Source organism: Melanotaenia boesemani, chromosome 3 (assembly GCF_017639745.1).
Source record: "Melanotaenia boesemani isolate fMelBoe1 chromosome 3, fMelBoe1.pri, whole genome shotgun sequence".
Lineage (NCBI taxonomy): Eukaryota > Metazoa > Chordata > Actinopteri > Atheriniformes > Melanotaeniidae > Melanotaenia > Melanotaenia boesemani.
The window spans coordinates 3,277,665-3,297,177 of record NC_055684.1 but is presented as its reverse complement, the minus strand read 5'-3'; the positions used below and the strand labels follow the sequence as shown (position 1 = coordinate 3,297,177).

The following is a 19,513-nucleotide window of genomic DNA, read 5'->3' as shown; positions in this document are numbered from 1 at the left end:
GTGGAAGCCCACAGGGGATAGCAATTAAAGAGATTACTTTAACAACTCAGCTTAACTCTGCTTTATTCTAGAAAACGAAATATTTGCCCACCAGTGGTCTGAACACAATGATTCTCTCTTTTTCCCACCCAGATGGACTAAACATTGAAAGAAAGAAAAAGAAAAAATTGCAGCCGCCTGCATCTTCAAAGTATCCAGCTATTCAGCAGGGACTGCGATCGTTCTCTCCTTTCTATTCATGTTTATTTATAGAGCCTTTGCACATATTTTGAGAATAACAAGCAGTAGCCAAATGAGAGGTGAAGCATGCCTTTGAAGCCATGCAACGAGTTATTCTCTAATGCAGCAATATCCAGCATGGCAGTGGCGGGATGAGTTTGTACAGTAGAACCATTTGCTTTAAAAAGCCCTTTTGATTGAACCAGAGAGGCAATTACGTTCTACAAGCGGATTCTTTTCCTGGAAGGCTGTGAAATGAATTGAATGGGATAGGAGAAAGAATGTAAAGAGGCTGCATAAGTGTCTGCTGCTCCTCATTTTTGACCTCCAGTCGTGTGTTTTGCAGCCATATCTGCTGTAGGATGGAAATCTTGTGATGTGACTGGCTGATGATGGTGTGGAGAGATGATTGCTACTCCCCTTGCCTTTTAAGTGCACTTACTCCCCCTGCCCCTACATTTGGCATCAGCTGAGGGATGCAGCCATGTTTAACATTGATGGGAGTCACCAGGGGGCTTCCTGCTGTCTTTCAGGGATTTCAGTGATTTCTCGCATGGAGATGCACAGCTGCATGTCTGCTCAGTGTCCCGCCCAGATGCTAAGTTTTAAAGTGGTAATCAGATTTTTAAAAAAACCCATCAACGCCTGTCACAGCTTTTGTTGTGTGTGAAATATCCCATTTGGAGGAATGTTATCATGTCCCTGCTTTTCACTCTCCTGCTTATAGTTATTGCTGTACGTTGTCCTACGTTCCAACCTCAGCCCTGCTCTGACCGGCTGCTTTACTGACGTGTCAGTCACAAGTGTGAAGTGGCTTTACTTGTTCTTAGGCTTGCAGCCTGCTTAGAACAAAATGGAAGAAACAGCCCAGGAAACCACATGATCGCATGAGACTGAGTTCAGTAGGTAGCAATTAGACAAAAGCTTTTTAATTAAAAACCGTATCACATAATTTGCCATGGGATGAGTTACCCATTCACACTGTGGCACAATCAATACCCAACAATTACTCTTTTCTTTCTTATTTTCCCTTCATGCTGCAGTTTAATTTGAGAAATGCTAACAATAGTTTTGCATTAATTTGTTAATCACCCTGGTTTTCCTTTTTCTACTTTGTTTTTGTTCAGGAGAAATGAGAAATCACAGGTCAGTCCATTAGAGTATGTTATCAGTTGCCGCCTGGCTACCTGGACTCTGGAGGCTTTTAAGAAACTTTGAAAAACTTTTTTAATTTACAAAAACATATCAATAATAACAGTAGCTGTATATATGTCTGGATTTATTTTTAATTCTTTCTTTCTTCTCTTTTAGAAGTGACTTTGCAGAAATTGTTCTTAATGTTAATACTTTTTTGTGTTTTATATTTCTTTTCTCGTGCAGCACTTTGAGATCTGTTTCACAAATGTAAAGTGCTTTATAAATAAAATGCATTATTATTATTATTATTATTATTATTATTATTAATATTAATATTATTATTATTAGTAGTATTATCAATATTAATATTAATATTAATATTAATATTATTATTATTATTATTATTACTATTATTATTATTATTAATATTAATATTATTAATATTATTATTACTATTATTATTATTATTGTTATTGTTATTGTTATTATTATTATTATTGTGGCCTTTTGTTTCCCAGGTTTTCCTGGATAAGATGGCAGCACATAGCCGTAGAGACAATAAATACATGGGAATGAATTTAACATAAGCTGCAGTCAAATTATTCGTTTTCTGCCACTGCTGTTAAATTTTAACACCGTACATTTTTTTCTTACACGATCTGATATATAATATGTGTATCTACCAGGTCTGTGTTGCTTGTGCACGGCATACAATCTGAAGGCAGACCTTGAGTGTGCACACCTCTTTGGTAGAAAGTCTCCTTTCCTCCCTAGCTTATTAGATTCTTTTGCAATTATGTTGCCCTCAGGGGGGAAATGAATGCCTTTAACCACCTCTCCTATCAATTATGCGCCAAACAACAGCCCCCCTAACCAGAAGTCATCTCATTTACTCTGGAATGCGTTTAGCCAATGACTTCCATTAGGTTTAGCTTCTGTGGAGGTGAAAGTGCGATGCCTCATTACATTTGGCAGAGCAATCTTTCGCTCATCATTTCAGCTGAGAAAAAATACTACAGCATCTTCCTCACCATCATTTTCAGTTTTCTGTGTCCAAAATATTGTTTTTTTTTCTTTTCCTCTCTATTTTACTAATACTTCAGGTGAGTCTCAGCTCTGCAAGGGTTGACTGTGGTGCAGCTTTTTGAAGGTTAGAGTGTAATTTATTTTTTCCTAAGAGACCTTAGTGCACACTGAAGATGCTCCTCTCAGCCTTGTCACTCAAAGGTGGCTTTCAAATCTAAATCTGCTTTTAGATTTTAAATAAATAAAAGTTTTTATATATATACATTTATATATATATATATATAAATGTCCCTATGTATATCCCTATTTAGAAATGGCGAACCTTATATGTATAAATGTCCCTTTGTTGAGCATGTTGGGTTTAAAGCAATGCTCAGGGCTTTAAACCAACATTCATTATACAAACTGAGATGCTCTGTGTCATATATATAGATTTTTTTTCTTCTTTTTTTCATAGGAGATGTACATCTCAGTCTTGAAATTTACTACTTCTTGGTCCGGATGACGAGACTGAAACCTCCAGGAAGCGGATGGCAGTTAATGCTTAAATCAAACTGACAAATGCAGCACACATTTTTTTCCCTTTTTCTCCCGTAGAATCTCAGGCCGTGTAATCCAGTATGATGGGTTTGTAGAGTGGCAAAATGCTCCTTAAATTTTGAAAGACACCAGGAAATCCAGTGTGAATCTGGCTGTGCCTGCAATTATACAAGATGAGGAACAATTACTGGCACCAGGACAGTATAGCTGAGCCAACTCTAGCCGTTAAGTTCTGATCAACCAAATGGTCCGATTTTTCTCTCTGTGGAGATTCTGCAGTTTCACACAGCTCTACGAGATTATGTGGCCATGCGTACAACATCGGACCATAGCCACCATAGTTACAAGTTGCTGACACGAGTCAGCAGTTTGTATGTAGGTTACACTGAAGAATTCCAGTGATAGCCTTGTGTTAAACCACACAACAGGAGCAGGGCTGGGATGAATTCATAATCCTGAGAGGAATATCGTTCTTTCTTACTGTGATGTAGGTCAGAGCTCAAGCAAAGCCCCTGAGCCACTGAGCTACTGTTAGAGCCATCCATTCCAACATGAGGAAAGTTTCAATGTCCATTTAGTTTTTCACCAGGGGGGATACTAAATCTGTCACAATGTGACACCAACAGGCAACAGGAATGAATTAAAGTGCCAATCAGAATTCTTTGTCTTGATTAGGGTCATTGTTTACATAGGATCGTCGTCACGTATAAAACCACGCTATCTTCATGCATTTTATCAAGATAGCAATTCATACTGTAGAATTGACAGAAATGATAAATACTGGAATACAGATAAAGATTTTTTCTGTTTAGTGTTTAGAGTTTGTCCACAGAAATGGACATGGGACATACAGTATTTTAACAGCCAATTCTTTCAAGAAAACATTTCCCATGCAAGTCAAGAATTTGAGTTTTCACAACAGACCCAAAAAATATGAAACCATTGACTTTACCTGCTTTTTGTTTAGTTAGCTTTTAAGTGCTGTAATAACATTCTAGAAAAATAAATATATCTAAAGATATCATATACTTCAATATGGAAGTTACTGTAACACCAACATCCACCCTTCCTACCTCACTATAATTGTTTTTATACATGTAATACAGTCTGCACGATAAATCATTAAACGATCTCGATTCACATAAACACGTGATCTCATTTCTACACACTGTGATTCTAAAGCGTTTACATTACGAGCTGCATCACAAACAATTTCCTCCCTGAGTTTTTCAAGCGTCCCCAAACGCAGCGCTGCCGTTGCCTCCTCCCTCAACAATTACAACACATGATTCGGTGGAGGAAGCCGCCTGCAGTCGAGTGTTTGGAAGTAATTTGGATTTAAGCTGATATGACAAACTGTGTTTTGCCCTGGTTGCAGCACTGCAAGACGACACCACAAATCTCTACAATCACATTAAACGTCACCACAAAGTACATAAAGTCGCACAAAGCAAGAAAAAACAAACATGTCAATAACCAGACTGAACCGTATACAGTATATATATATATATATGTGTGTGTGTGTGTAATATATTTATATAATATATACCTGTAGAAAACTGACTTTCAGTGCAGTTTAATTTTTTGCATTCTTTCTCTTGCTATAATGGTATTTGATTTTCTCAAATGAGGAAATTATTTTTATCTGTTTTCTGTAGAAAATGTTTTCAAATGAAATTACTCATTTAAAAAAAATGCATACAGAGCCATAGGAAATAAATGCAACAGATTTTTTAAATGTATTGATTTAATAATGTTGTTTTAAAGGCCAGAACTAACAGGCTCTTTTAGTTCCAGGTTCAACGTGTGCAATAAGGTCATTTTAAATAGGTTTTTAATAAACACTGAACCAGTGTGGACCTCAACTTGTTCCAATTTTTTTCTTTTTGGCCCGCTGTGTATTTGAGTTTGACACCCTTACTCTACCTGAAAGACCATTTAAATGTCTTTTTTTGTTTTGTTAAAGTTCAGTGCAAAAAATACGTTTTGTGAAAAAATTGTGCCAGAGAATCATGATGTCAGTTCTAAGAAAAAAAATCGTGATTCACATGTTCTTTTCAGAACTGTGCCGCCCTAGTGTAATAGTTATATATAACTTTACACTCATATATATGTTCTAGCTTTATGTGATGCAGAAAGAAGGCATAGTTCAGTTTTAAAAACAGAAGAATATCACAAATTTGGAACTTTGAAAATGTATTATTTTACAGTTTCTTAGCAGATTTAATAGTTTCACTTAATGCAAAATGTATGCATGCTACAGCTTTCAAAGGAAAACGTAGGCTCCACTTATTTGGGAAGCATCCCTGAGCTTCATTTTGCATAGTAAACCTTCACAGCTACTACACATTTTGCAGTGAGAGTGTGTTGGAGATGCCATATCTATAGTGGAAGACCAGGCACAACACAGTGGAGATATTAAATGGGCAACTGAGTGATTGTCAAGTCGGATAAGTCACAAGTAAAAGGAATAAATGGAGTGGTAATGATTGGTCCACCAGAAGCTGGGATATCCTGATGTTTCAGCCCACTGAATGGGTTACAACTGGATCATATAAAACCTGCAAATAAATAAATAAACAACATAAAATTGTCTGTATTTTCAAAACATATTTATTTAGTTGGTCATTTTTTTTCTCAGTGCACCCTCAAGCTCAAGCAGTCATGCATACATATTCAGTGTTTTACTCATAGGGATAATAAGTTTCTTTTGTTTAAATAAACATTTTGCTTTTAGTTTGTACCAATTAAACAATTTAATTTAGAATGATGCTGTAATCCACATAAGATGATGTTCACTGCTGAATCTTTATCGTGCCACATGTTTGCTGTATAAATACTTCTTAAAGGCAGTTACAAAGTCAACAAACAAGCTTCTTTTTCCCTCACTGTGTTAATAACATATTACAGAAGGACCTACTAGTTTTCCCTACATTGTGTTTAAGAAGAAGAAAAAAAAACAGTAAAGCTCGGAGTGTGTGAGGGTAAAAGACGATATTATAAATAATGTAGTATGTAATGCTACCTCTCCTACCATTTAGTACTTTTTATTCCTATTTTTCTTATTTGATTGATTAATTTACTTAAGTAAATAGCAGTTTGAGTTTTACATAAAATGTCATCATTCACTGTTTTTGGCAGTTAAGCCGTTTTCCTGCAGATTTGTGGTCTCGTGCACTTTACAGCAGACTTTCTGCTGGAGATCTTACAGCTTGGGACATGGTGTTGAAATATCTGTTTTAGTTTCATCACACTGAGAATGGAGCATGAGGCTCTTTGAAGACCTCTTTTTGTGCTGATATCAGTAGCAGCATGTGGACTATGTATAATATCAGTAATTATCAATATGTATACAATATGAATAAGGCAGCATCTCTTGTCGGCATCCACAAACACCGACTCGCTGTAATTTCTCTGAAAGTTGAGTTGCTTCTTTCTGATTTCAACATGTCTCTGTGGGAAAAACCTCTGCACAGAATTTGGAGCAAATGTGCAAAATGCGTCTTGACATGCAACCACTCTGGAACATCTCTATAACCTCTGAAGATGTGTGGAAACAGCCGTACTGACTGGCAGTTAGCTTAGCCCTTTCAGGGTATGTCTGTACAACTCTGAAGAGGGCCGGCTGTTCCTGGATTTAGTCTGGATAACTTGGTAAAACTCAAAATGTGGATACATAACTTGATTTTAGCTGCTTGTTCTAAGGTTGTTTCACTTAGCAAGAACTGTTCTCACATACTGCTTGAAAAATGAGCCTGATATCTAAAACTGAAAAAATTGTACATCTAACTCTGTACCAGTAGAATAAAAGAAGAGATTTTTACAGTATTTGTTGTGTCAGCTGGCCCATGTTTGCTGTTTTAATGTATGGCCATCTCGTGTTCTTTTTCATCTTGTTAAATTTTATTTTTGTCATTTAACTAACCACCAAAATCATTATTAAACTAAGAAGTGGTATTTTCTGGAGTGCTAGTATGCTCTCATTAATAGTCAAAGTGGGAGAGTATAATGTTTTTGAGGTCAGTCAATTCTTTCCTTTCTTCCCTTTAAAGCTTGTTAGGTGGCATGAGGAACACACACGGTTATAGAAAAGACTCATGCAGCTGTTTCTTCTGCCACCAAACACAAACCTCAGGTTTGCTGTTTTTCCACTCATCGTCTCGCACTTCCTCGATGTTCACTGTCTCTTCACACACAGTAACTCAAAAATAATAAGAAGCAATTATGTAACTTAGTAGTGCTGTAATCGTGTTTTTCTGCTGTTGAATGCTTGTCGTATTTGGATCAAAATGTCACATTTTAATCACATCCATAATTACTTTCTCTTCAGATTAAATTCCTCTATTCAAGGGAGAGCATTCCATTCAGAAGCAATTGGATGAGAGTTATTAGCCCTCAGCAACTAAAGATGATGTTACCATGGAAACAAATTGTTCTGCTATCAATCACTGGATGCCTTGCAGGTAAGACATTTTGGCACATATTATATTTCAGTCTCACTGCACTTGTTGTCATGGTTGATGTCACCACAGCGTTTGTCCTAAAAATGTCTTTTCCTAAGCATATTCATTACAGCTGAATATTGCTTTGGGTATTTTTCGTTTTTCTTTTGTCTCACACGCTAATACGAGTGTTATTCTTACCAGGGAGCACTTTCATGAAATACATACGGTTTCATGATGAGGTGACAGAATCACAAGAATTGTTAATAACCTCAGAAAATTGCCTTGACCATAAAGGTAAGGCTGATTAAGTGTAGCAGCTGTTACATACACGTATAGTATTCCAGTTTTATGTCCTTCTGTTTTGTAGTGTCCTGCTTCACATTTACAGAACATTGTCAGGGACAACTGGGAGTCCATTCCTATTCCTGTTTATGGCTTGTCCAGATCATTATCGGGATCCATGCAATGAGTGCAGCTTTGCATTTTCGCACAATCTACTTGCCTCTGTGCCTCATTCTGCCCTTGCACAGCCACCTGGGACTGAAGCAGGAGAAGCAAAGACACTCTAGCAGAATGTCAACCCTTATTCAGATGACATTGTAGCTTCCAGTGAATGTTATTCAAATTGGCTCATGGGTAATTCACGCACTGCACCCAAGGGAGCAAGATCCAAGCAGTCTCACCTTCCTGGCGGACAAGTGTTTTTAACAAGGCCTCTGTGTCTGCCTCTGGGTGCTACTTCTTATTCAGTGTTGTGATCGTACAATGCCAACACCTCAGTTGTCACCACAACTCCAAACAGTCACAGACATGAAGAAGCATGTCGTTCTGGGACAACTTAACAAAACTGATTGACACTGTAGATGTTTGCTTGTGTGACTTTATTCATGTTCATATTAGAGAGAAGCCGTTAAACCAAAGTGAGGGAGGGAATTTCATACATTGTTTGAATATTTATTCATAGATGTATTAAGATTTCACTCTAAATTTTTACAATTTCCTTTTTATTTTTCATGCATTTCATTTTATTTTTTCCTAGTTTGGCTGGAAGCTCATTCTGATTTCTCCATGATGAAGAAACTAAAAGATGCTGTGACTTACTGTTCTGCTTTGTGTACTTTCCTATTTTAATTCCTCTGTATTATTAACATTTCAAACCATGTAGAACTACTAGCCACCTGCTGCAGTCTGTTAACAGTAGGATATTAATTAGGCCTACTGTGGTCGTCTGTTAACTCTGCTTTGATTTAGTACCAGATTGTGTTCCACATCCTTTTGTTTTAGGCTGCTGGCAGATGAGAGCATCCTTATGTCCCCAATTAACTGGTGCATTTGCAGTATGACATAGATATTCTTAACATAGATCTCTGCTTTATTTATCAATGCTGTCACTGGCAGGGAATTGTTAATTACTTGGGAAATATGGGAACAAAAATGTCTTTTGATTGTTATAATTCAAGTTTTAAGCCCTCAAATTAAGCCCTCAGCTACTGATGTTGTCCCAGATGGGAAATTAACACTGAAAACCTCAGTTACGTTGTGCCACTCAGCCACTCAGCATGGGAGTCACCTAGCTAAACATTTACACTGTAGCCTAATCATAGCCGTGGTTTCATTTACTTTTTTTTATTTAAAATGACCCTGTAAGGAGGGAAAATAATCAAATTGTGGGCTAATCTGAGTAGAATAGCCATTGTTGTATTTTCTGGCTTTCTTAGGCAAGTCTGAGGTTCATGCAGATGCAATGTTTTCATTAGCTGTTAATGCTAATGCAACATTAGCTTTGATAGCTGTTAATGACATTACTTGTTAGTAGAATTGTATGCTTATTTGTAACAGGTCTTTCTTGTAAAAAATACCCTGTAATCAGTAAGATTACGTCTATAAATAAAAGGTCAAATAAACAGAATAGTTTAGGACCTAGTTTTCTCACATGTTTGTCATGTTCATGTGAAAAATGCGTATACAAACAGCGTTGGTGTTATTAATGATAATAACGGGTGCTATAAAAAGGGTGCTCTTTATGATAATGCTAATATAGTATGAGCATTTGTGTTCATGTTTTTTTGTAAACAGTATTGTTAAATTTTTGCTTATTTGAAACATTTCTTTGTGTAAAATGAGGCTCTGTGTTTCAGTGAGATAACAGGAATAAATAAAGGGAAATAAATAAATACTAGATAAATAAATAAATATTTAACAGGTGTAAGTGGGATCTACTTTCCTCACAGCAAGATAAGCAACTAATGCAAACAATACAGCCTGAGCAGCATGCTAGTTTATTTAAAGAAGAGAAGACAATATGTTATTTACACTTTGGTGAAAAAGTGATATAGACTTATTTTCCCTGTACTTCTGAATGAACAACTTTTTGTTCTTACAGACTTTGTTTTTGCTGTTTTCTCACAGTATTTTCTTTTAAGGTCAAAGAGACAAATTTTCTACCTTGTACAACTAAAGACTTTCTTCCCCTCGTTCCAGCCTGTACAGAGGATGTCATATTTCAAGGGCCAAGATGGAGGACGCAGCCAAGTGACCTCATTTTGCCGCTCAGCTCCCCAGACCACCAGGCGACCATCACATGCGAGGCAGAGGGGAGCCCTCCGCTGCAGTACAGGTAAATTATCACACCAAAGCGTCGACCCCGGGCTCACACCTGCTCTGCACTCAGCATCAGGCACCACAAGGCGAAGAAAATTCAGTGGAGCTTAATTGCTTCGATGCTGCTTCTGTGGAAATCAAAGAGGGCAGGGAATAACGCTGCTCTTGATTTGTTATGAAAAAGATGTCTTCTGGTCATAAATGCTCGAGGGGGAGATAAAGCATCATCCAACAAAAAGACAGGCTTCAAAGAGTGATGGCTTAATTGAGCATCCATTTGTAAGTGAAAAATGTTTATCTATTTTCAGCCTGAGCTATGATGTGGAGTTTAGAGTCAGCTGTGATTGATAAATATACCCACAACTCAGGATGAGTGAGGTTAACTTTGATAATGAATAGATTTTAACTGCTGTGCAATCTTAAGAGAATGATTAATAACTTGGTGAACAGTTTAAAGAGTCTTTCGTAGGGAAAAGGAGATTGCAGTGAGTGATGTGCACCACACTGGCAGTGCATGAGCTTGTCTGAAAGTGGCAGAAGAGGGAGTTTTTTTTTGTTTTGTGGTAGATTGTGTTTCGAAGCTTGGTCAGCACCGTGTAGATGCACAGCAAGCAGAGCAGAGAGACAATAACCTTGTGAGTGACATTCTGTTAAATGCTTACATTTCCTATAATGTGTCTGCACTGAAAACATGGTTCAGGCACAGCAGGGGGGAGGATTATTATACTGGATGTGCAACCTGAACCATCCCATGGAGAAACCATCACTTGCATTATTTCACCCTCAACTGAAAGCCCTCTGTTGTTTGCTTGTTCTTCTCTGGAGGTTTTTTCTCTTTTTTGACGTTGCTGTGGGAAACTGTGTGGTCAGAATGATCTGTAGCATTTCCTCCAGGTGTGATGTAATGTTACAACAGCAAATACACACAGATTATCACCATCAGAGTGGATTCTTGCATTAAAGCGGCTCCAATCAATATTTTGTATGAACAATGGATCCGATGGCAACATGTAATACCAAATTGTTCACATGGAGTGACACATCCAAGGGGATTGATGACCATCTCTACAAATCCCATTAGTGTTAGAGAGGGCATCTTCACAGCCCTTGTGCACCTTGCGTCAAGCAGATTAAACCTCTTTTCATGCAAAAAAAAAAAATAAAAATAAGAGAAAGAAATCTCAGCTCACATAAATTAATTTTCCTCAACTTTATCTGGCAGCAGATGCAGAAAGGTTAGCGACTAGCAAACACAGCAGAGCGTTTAGCTGCTAATGTGCCAGATGTATTTGTCAGGAGTATGGATATCAAAATCAAAGGAGTTAAATTTGTCAGGTCACAAGAACAGAGTCCCAAATTAGTGTAAATTCTAGCGTTGCTGCTGAATGTGTAAATAAACACTGGTTTGATGTTATATAAAAGCTTGAGAAATTAATGCTCCTTTATGCTTTTTCTTTTCTTTTTTTTTTTTGATTATTTCAGAGCGAACCATTTCTGTTTGTAGTAGAAAAACAAGTCATGCACCACGTCTCTGATCGGCAGTACGAATGTTCTAGGTCAACCACTCGACTGCTTGGAGTCACTGCCCTCAATTATAAATATGAATAGAATGTGAGAGCAGGTTTAAAGGGACAAATTGATGTTAGAGTAGGCAAACTCTCACTACTGTGGATTGACATTTTTTATAATGCTTTTAAAGACACTAGATTTATCCCCATTATTTTCTTTGAAGTAAGAGACTATTTTTTGTCCTGATTTTGGCTTGTATCAGTTTTTCTGACACTGATTGTCTATGACTTGTTTCCCCCTCAGGCAAGGAGAAGACTTCTTTTTTTGTCCTGCATAAAAAATAGAAAGCATAAATTCTTCACAATTTATTTAGCTGAGACTGAAATTAGAAGCTCAACTTGTCCCGAGCAGAGAGAAAAGTGGCTTTAGGATGAGGTCAAGCTGTGACTATCACTGGACTGTGCCAGCCAGGAACAGCTCTGTACCCTGCAAATGAACTGTATTTGGATAATTACTTATGCTAAGCAAGAGGGTATTACATTCAGAGCTGAACATTTAATTGGCAGTTAGACTAAATATTAAGAGAAAAAAATATCCATTTGGTTTGATGTCAGGGTAGAAAATTGGACCTAACAGGTTTGAATTAGTGAAAGATGGTGTTAACACTTAAAGGGATGTCTCAGAGAAATCCACCAAGATATCAGTTTTCAGTAACATATATATATTTATATATATATATATATATATATATATATATATATATATATATATATGTACATATATATATATATATATAGGTTATATACATATATATGTTTGCAAATATTTTTGTATATCTTTTCATGGGACAACACTATAGAAATTAAAATATGTCAAACTTAAATTTATTATATTTATCAATCTTTGGCAGATCAAAAAATATAAAGGGTGATTTTAAGGTTAGAAATTCGCGGCATAGTTATTTTTTTATGGCTTATAAGTTATTTATAATTTATTCCATTGATTATTTGTGGTTGTAAAATGTGCAAAATAGTAAAAATTTTCTCAGCTTTTTAGCGAATGTGAAGTTGAAATCATGCACCAGTTTGTTTAAATGCCATGTTGTATTCCTGCCTACTCTGAATCTTTTGTTTGGACAGACAGTTAATTTTAACTCAAATTTGTGGAGAAGAGATGTAGAAATGAAAAAGAAGAGAAAGAAGACAAGAGTAACTTAATTGTGCTGCTAATTAACTAGTCGGTATTGTGCCAATATCTGATCCCCCGCAGAATCCAGCCTCCCTCCCTTTTTATTTCTTACTTTTTGGTGGATTTATTGAAGTGGACAAATTGTAATATTTACATAAACATTTTAAAATGTGTTTATTATTTGAAGTTTATTAGTGGATTATCTGAGTTACGTTATAAAGATGTGTTTGGATATTCACACTGATTACAATGTTTGTTTTTTTTAACATACAGTGGGCAGATATGTTTCCCATTTAGCTCTTAGTTGGAAATGAACAAAGATATTATTTATTAAGCTGATCCTACAGTTTGAATGTAGGAAACATTATTTTGTTTTTATTCAAACAAACACAAGCTAACCCAGAGGTAATGAGAGAGCATCCCTTGAAAGATGGTGCTATTCCAACAGATGCAGCTAAACCATTGCTTAAATCTTTTCCTCTTGGCTTTCAAATTGAGTTGTGGATTTAAATTCATGATTTGCTTTTATTGACTATTCTTTCATTGTTTTATTTATATTTTGTTGTCACTTATTCTTTGGTGGGTGCTTAAATAAATCTGACCTGACTTGACATGTTAAACAGCCTTTTATATAAGTTTCATGTGCGTACTTTACAACCGTCATATGTGACATTATACACATCCTGTACATGTGAACAAATGTACCCGATATGCGTTTTCTGGTGAGACTGGGCTGCAAATTCTTCTGAGCGGCAGAATGACAAATTCAGATCTGACTAAAGTGCAGCTCTCCCTGTTAATGCATGTCGCTTAAACCTGCCACGTCAAAGCAAATGTCAGCAAGTCCATTAACAAAGTGACTTTTACTCATTCAGACATGACAGATGCCATAAGGTGATGTTGCACGAGAGTAGCATGCTGTAAACAAAACATAATGTCTATCTTAAATAAATAAATAAGAAATTGACGCTTAGGCTGATTTTTCTTCTCCTTTTCTATGAAGGTAAGTTGGTTTGATTTTTGTCTCTCAGCTGGATCCCAGCGATGACTACTGAAAGTAAAAATACTTATGATTTAACTTTTCATCAAAAGAAAAAAAAAGAAACAGCTCTATCATTTCCTGTAAAAGTTGTTGAATTGATTCCTTAAACAAAGAGTAAACACTGCAACTGGGAACATTTTTTTTTTTCAAGGAAAAAAAATACAAATTTTTGTATTTACAGTAGGATGTAGTGAGAGTAGTGTTGTCAAAAACATCAATTCTTAGATACTAATCAGTTTTAAAATAAGTATGTAATTAGATATTAAGTGGCACAGGTATCGATAGTTAAATGCGGCTGGTTCACAGGAAGGACCCTTCCACCTCTACACATTTTGAACAGGCACTTTAGCGGGCAGTTCTGCCCCTACAGCATCTCCTTGGAGATTCTTGAAAATTGATGAAAATTGCTTATTACATAGGACAAGGTTAATAGAAACTAGAACTAAAAACTTTCCGTCTTAATACCCTCATACATAAAATGAAAATAACAGATTGGTGATATTTAAAAATGACGGTGCAGGTTTCCAGCAACAGGCTGTTAAACAAGGCGAAAATTTACTCTGTCTGCTTTAAATATTACAATGCAGATACACAGCAGATGTGACCAAATGAGATTACCTGGTTGTTGCTTGTTTTAAGCTCACTATCCATGCAAGCTGCAGTTGCTGGCTGGCTTCATACCACTGATTTTGTTTTCATCTCTCTGCTCCACCTTCACCTCGCCCACTCTGTGACATGGCCAACCTACGAACGGAAAGCCCTGACAGTTCCTCAGTTGACAGATAGTCCAGCACAGCACCGGAGCACACTTCAGGGCTCAGAGCTGCGCTTTATGAATACACCTGTCACTGTGTTTACTATGAATCTGCTGTAACACAGGATCAAGGGCACAGTTGTGATTGGAAAGTGGGAATAAAAAAAAGTGCTCTTGCTGGTGTCTGCTATCATGTAATGTGACTTCAGTTAGATGTATGACTCTGCCTTAGTTTACAGGTTGGTGCGGGGTAACACAGACATAAATAGAACAAGGAGGCTGTGATGTTCTTTTTGGTTGTTATTAATTTCACCATCGCATAAACCCAGATAACAGCACTGAATCTTGGAATTGTTTCATATTGAATTAATTTTTATCTCTTGAATGATTGTTTTTCTCTTTCAGTGGTAAGAAAATTATATGACCCTTAGGCTTTTGAGATCATTTTATTAACAACGGGATCAACTGAAATAGAAAACAAATGCATGCACTTATTTACAACTATTAACATTAGATTGATATATACACCCACCAGCCACTTTATTAAGTATACCTGTTTAATTGCTTGTTAACAATAATATTATAATACTATAAAAGCATAAGAAAATATTTAAAATAATAATGATATAACTATAAACTAATATAATAACACTCATAGCTAATGACAGTCAGACAACATATTTAATCATGTGGTGAAGACGACTTGCTGAAGTTCCAACTGAGTATCAGAATGAGGAAGAAAGGGGATTTTAGTAACTTTGAATGTAGCATGGTTATTGTTCTGAGCATTTCAGAAACTGCTGATCTACTGGGATTTTCACATGCACCCATCTTTAGGGTTTACAGAGAATGGTCTGAAATAGAGAAAATATCCAGTGAGCGACAATTATCTGTTGATGTCAAAGGTCAAAAGACAATGAGAAGACTGTTTGGAGATAATAGAAAGGCAACAGTGACTCAGATAACTACTGGTTCCAACCAAGGCCTGCAGAACATCACGTCTGAAGACATAACACGTCCAACCTTGAAGCAGATGGGCTACAGTAGCAGAAGACCACTCCTGTCGCTGTGGCCTCAGGGTCCTCCTCCGTCTGCTCTGGGATTCCTGCAAATACCAGATTCTCTCTCATGCGCCGCGCCTGAGAATTGATCACCTTTGTTTCGGGATTTTACAGACTCTCTGAGGCTGGCGTTCTCCACAGCCAGGGTTTCCACATGCTTCTGGCTGAATTCCAGTGATTCATGGAACGCCTGGAACTCTTTGTAGAGTATTTCCACCAGGCTCAAACGTGCATCAAAACTACTTAGTTTCTTATCTATATAGATAAGAATGTATGTTGAGTCTTTCCCCAGTGGTGATATAGCTACAGATGAATCCTCGTTTCGTTGCCTCTTGGCGTTGGATGAGTTGGATGGGGTGTGTGGTTTGGCGTCCCCATGACAATTCTGTCATAGCACTGATCTATAATATCTGTCAGGCTGTGCTCCAGAGTGTACCTTAAAAGACACTATTTTCCTACTTCAAGAATTTTTTTCATTACACTGGAAAAAACACAATTGAATGAATAAATATTTGAGCAAGCCTGGTTTGAATCTGCCATCTCACCATATACGTCACTTACAGCATAAGTGTTACTTACCCACATCACTTACCTAAAATATTAAAGTGGAAACAACATTAAAGCATGGATCAGTCCTGCCTTGTATCAATGGGTCAGGTTGGTGGTGGAGTGTTATGGTGATGGAGTATTTTCTTGGTACACTTTAGGACAACCTGACAAAGTAGCCAGTGTGGAGCTATAATTGTGAACTTTTAATTAAATTAAACCTGTATTTGTAGACCATGAATTATAATAAATTGTATTTATCCAATTGGTATTTATCAATGGGAATGGGGTACATACAAGTGTGCTCATCATCAATGCATTTGTCAATTTTTGGCCAAATTCCATGGGATTTTAGAAGGTTTACACACAAATACATATTCCCAAATATGTACAAACATGCACACACACACACACACACACACACACACACACACACACACACACACACACACACACACACACACACACACACACACACACAGAGAGAGAGAGAGAGAGAGCAATAAAATACAGTTTTAGGTATTTTCATTGTGTTACACTTGGCTTAAAAGCAAAATTACCATCAATTTAACCTACAAAATATAATTGCAGAGAGCACCCTGGCCAGCATTCGAATGTCCATTATTTGCTCTGTGTGTGTGTGTGTGTGTGTGTGTGTGTGTGTGTGTGTGTGTGTGTGTGTGTGTGGTGACTGCTGTTTCTTTTGCTGTCTGGCCTGATGGAAAGCCAGGTGAGCCAGTGCTGTGGCAGGACAATCCCTCTGGTCTATTTGATGAGGATATCTCATGCAAAATTGATGGGAACCTGAAGGTCACGAGGAGTTCATACAGAGCATGCTCAGACCAGTAGCATGCTTAAAGCACAGAGCAGCTAACAAAGCTCTTCTCCTGAACGCTGTCTGATTTACTGTAAGCTCCTCTCTGCACTGGACTGTGGGCTGTGCTATAACTAAAGATCTCTACCTCACTGTTGAGGTTTGAAAAAAAGAAAAATACTGATCATAATGAATTAAGTAGTAATTTTAAAAATAAGCACAGGCATTGTTGGCTACGATTGTGTTCATGCTTAGCATTTTGCTGACACAATATCCAGTCCTAGTTATTTATCACTGGACCACTTGTGCTAGTTGATTTTCTTTTCTGATCCAAATGGATCAATCATTTTAATGTAAGCAAAGCTTTCCGATGGCCTGTTAAATGTATGGACTTATGTACATAAAATGATCTTTAATATCAACAGGAAATACATTTAAAACAAGGCGGAGAAAAGAGTTAAGACTTACAATATCCTAAGTGGGTTTGGTTTAGGTGTTGTATGGACGGAAAAAGATAAAGATGAATGTTTATTATCATTAGAGGTAAGTTAGATAAAGTAAACATGTAAATTTACATGCATTTAGGCAAGAATGTGCTGCTGACAAACAGACAAAATTCAAAATTTATTTTGTCGTGACTTGTTGGTTGGGAAAACACCAGTTTGTTTTCAGGGTGTTCATTAGATGTGTGGCTTTTGTAAAATTGGGTCCAGTATTTCCCAGTATTGACTATTGAGCTAAATAATAAAAAAATAATCAAAAACCGTTTTTACGTATACCATTGGCTTTAATCAACTCAGGACCTGCCGCTGGGCTCCTGCATAGGTTCGTCAGTCTGAAAAGATAGTTTTACACTCCCACCAGGTCTTAGTTTGAGCATTAATTAATGGCAGTTCAACCAAAGAAGAGCTTTTGTTGTGCCAGTGCTGCTGCATTACAGACCCTTTGTTAGAGAAATACAAATACTGAATTTCCTTTATTTATAATGGTGATAATAATGGATTAGACTGGTATATCACACTTTTTAAAGCACTCAAAGCACTTTTACAGTGAATTCATCATTCCTTCACTCCTGATTTATACATGGTGATGGTAAGCTGCATATGTAGCCCCAGCTGCCCAGGGGCAGATTGATGGAAACAAATTAAATGGTTAAAAAAATAAATAAATAAAAAAATAAAGTGGGTGTAAAAAAAATAAATAAATAAAAAAATAAAGTGGGTGTAAAAATGTGCCAGCTGAAATAGGGCAGAACCCCATTTAATGTTTTCTGGTAACATCAATGTCTATGTAATGTATCATGGGGATCATTTAAACTATCATCCTGAATATTATTTGGTGCTTTTTTGTGGTCAAGTGTAAGGATCAAGAAAAATTGGATTTTGTTTAGCAGTGAAAAGCACCCACAAAAACATTTTTAACCCGGACAAGCCCCCATTTGTCAACCTGGCGCACTTTAGTAACAAAACAGAGACAATTCAACAAGGACATTACAAATGTCCAATTTTCCTTTAAAAATAACTAAATAAAATAAAGTGGGTTCAAAATGTGGAAAGTCACTGGTGTAATACCAAGGTTGTACATGTGCGTGAAAATGTTCTACCAAAATACAAATGACTTCTAAAAAGGTAGTGGTAGAAGAAAGGCTAAGCCAGTACCACCCTTTAGGACCAGCATATTCAAATCAAAGTTGCCCAGGATAAGGCTATGTCCTCATGAATGTAGGTATTTTGGAAAAAAGATTTTTCTCTCTGACTTAAAATCACATCCACATATGGCATGTTTACCTTTGAAGCCATGTTGGCAAATAAGAAATAACAAAATTACAGCTTCTGGTTAGGGATGCACCAATCCACTTTTTTTTTTTACTTCCGATCCGATACTTGAATTTGGATTTCTGTTGATACCGATACTATTCTGATACCAGAGTTCTATTATTGTTGCTATTGTTTTTTTTTTTTTTGTTTGTTTGTTTATATATATATGTATATGTATATATATATATGTATATATATGAGGCTTTAATAAACTCCTCTTTACAAGCAAATATATGTACAAATATAGAATATATAAGGTCAGAAAACAGGAAAAAAATCCCATCCGGAAATCAAATATGCAACTGTAACGTGATATTTCTTCATTTTCAGGACAGGGTTACTAGATACCACATACTAGTGCAATATATAAGCTAAAAAAACAACAACAAAAAAAAAAAAACTGTCATATAAACACCACAGATCACCACTATGCAGCAACACAGTTTTTATTTGTCAACATGAAAACACAGGGGAATGAAAAGGGGAATAAAAGAAATGAGAAACGTTTAAAACAATGTGCATTTGATCAGTAAATTCTTGCTTGTGTAGCAGAAACGAATTAAGGTGATCTAATGTCACATATTTTAAATAAAAGAAAGAAGTATACTTTAAACACTATCAATAACAGTGTGCCTCTAACAACACAATTCAAACACAGCAGTATGAAATGATTAAGCTTAACACTAGCGTCTGTAACCATTAAGAAGAAAATAGTAAAACGTGAATGACTGATGGAGTGACATGATGTTTAGCAAATCTTATTTTGCCACACAGCCACACACACAGACCCGCAGGCACACATACATAAAGATCC

The 19,513-nt window shown here is 36.6% G+C and overlaps 1 pseudogene; it reads left to right on the top strand.

The window, feature by feature from the left end:
• Nucleotides 1–19,513, top strand: part of LOC121637466 — a 79,621-nt pseudogene that overhangs the window by 1,135 nt on the left and 58,973 nt on the right.